Source organism: Sapajus apella, unplaced genomic scaffold, assembly GCF_009761245.1.
Source record: "Sapajus apella isolate SASKATOON/1434 unplaced genomic scaffold, GSC_monkey_1.0 scaffold26, whole genome shotgun sequence".
In the NCBI taxonomy this organism is placed as follows: domain Eukaryota; kingdom Metazoa; phylum Chordata; class Mammalia; order Primates; family Cebidae; genus Sapajus; species Sapajus apella.
In genome coordinates, this window is record NW_022436966.1 from 7,594,678 (window position 1) to 7,596,547 (window position 1,870).

Here is a 1,870-nt window from a genome sequence, read left to right on the forward strand (position 1 = left end):
CGTTACCAATAATGATAAAAATAATAACTTTAATAAAAATAACTAAGGGCTTAATATCTATTACTTCATTTAATCTCCACAACTATTAATATCCCTATTGTGAACCATAACTCAGGGGTGCCGAGACATTCTAGTCATTTGCAAGTTACCATAGCCTATATATACTTCAGTGATGGAGATGGAATGAACTTGTATCCAGGGTCAGAAAAGATGGAGGATGTAGTGGTCATTATGCTAGGAAAGGAGGCCCACCTCACCCCTATGTGTAGTGAATGTCCTATAAATGTTTGGAGGTTGATGGGAGAGTATGAGACTGACACACACAAGTGTCAGAAAGCAACTCTTTGTCTCAGTCTATTCAAATACTAAGATTCTCCCTATACAACTGGCATTCTAATAAAAACATACACACAGAGAGGTCTTGGGCAATTCCTTAAATGAGAACTATGGAAACTCATGATGATTCCTTAAAGTTAAGGCTATTCCCTCCTACCCCACTAAACCTATGTCACTGTTATTCCTGGATCAGCCCTAGGAGCTTTAAAAAATGCTGTCATGGTGCTCTCTTCGGCAGCACATATACTAAAATTGGAATGATACAGAGAAGATGAGCATGGCCCCTGCACAAGGATGACAAGCAAATTTGTGAAGCATTCCATATTTTTAACAGAGGCCTCAGAGACAATGCCACACACCTACAACCATCTGATCTTTGACAAACCTAACAAAAACAAGCAATGGGGAAAGGATTCCCTGTTTAATAAATGGTATTGGGAAAACTGACTAGCCACGTGCAGAAAGCAGAAACTGGACCCCTTCCTGATACCTTACACTAAAATTAACTCCAGATGGATTAAAGACTTAAACATAAGACCTAACACCATAAAAATCCTAGAAGAAAACCTAGGCAAAACCATTCAGGACATAGGCATAGGCATAGGCAAGGACTTCATGACTAAAACATCAAAAGCATTGGCAACAAAAGCCAAAATAGACAAATGGGACCTAATTAAACTCCAGAGCTTCCGTGCAGCAAAAGAAACAATCATTAGAGTGAACTGGCAATCAACAGAATGGGAAAAAAATTTTGCAATCTATCCATCTGACAAAGGGCTAACATCTAGAATCTACAAAGAACTAAAACAGATTTACAAGAAAAAAACAAACAAACCCATTCAAAAGTGGGAGAAGGATATAAACACTTTTCAAAAGAAGACATATATGAGGCCAATAAATATATGAAAAAATGCTCATCATCGCTGTTCATTAGAGAAATGCAAATCAAAACCACATTGAGATACCATCTCACGCCACTTAGAATGGTGATCATTAAAAAATCTGGAGATAACAGACGCTGGAGAGGATGTGGAGAAATAGGAACACTTTTACACTGTTGGTGAGAGTGTCAATTAGTTCAACCATTGTTGAAGACAGTGTGGCGATTCCTCAAGGACCTAGAAATAGAAATTCCATTTGACTCAGCAATCCCATTACTAGGTATATATCCAAAGGATTATAAATAGTTCTATTATAAGGACACATGAACACGTATGTTCATTGTGGCACTGTTTACAATAGCAAAGACCTGGAACCAACCCAAATGCCCATCGATGATAGACTGAACAAGGAAAATATGGCACATATACACGATGGAATACTATCAGCCATAAAAAATAAGTTCGTGTCCTTTGTAGGAACATGGATGAATCTGGAAACCATCATTCTCAACAAACTAACACACGAGCAGAAAATCAAACACCGAATGTTCTCACTCATAGGTGGGTGTTGAACAATGAGAACACACGGAAACAGGGAGGGGAGCATCACACACTGGGGTCTGTTGGGGGGGTGCTAGGGGAGAGACAAAGTG

At 38.8% G+C, this 1,870-nt stretch overlaps 1 non-coding gene across 1 annotated transcript; it reads left to right on the forward strand.

Moving 5' to 3' along the window:
- Positions 1-558: 558 nt before the first annotated feature.
- Positions 559-665, forward strand: LOC116560710. The gene has a single exon (XR_004273097.1). It is a non-coding gene; the product is annotated as a U6 spliceosomal RNA (small nuclear RNA).
- Positions 666-1,870: the final 1,205 nt, after the last annotated feature.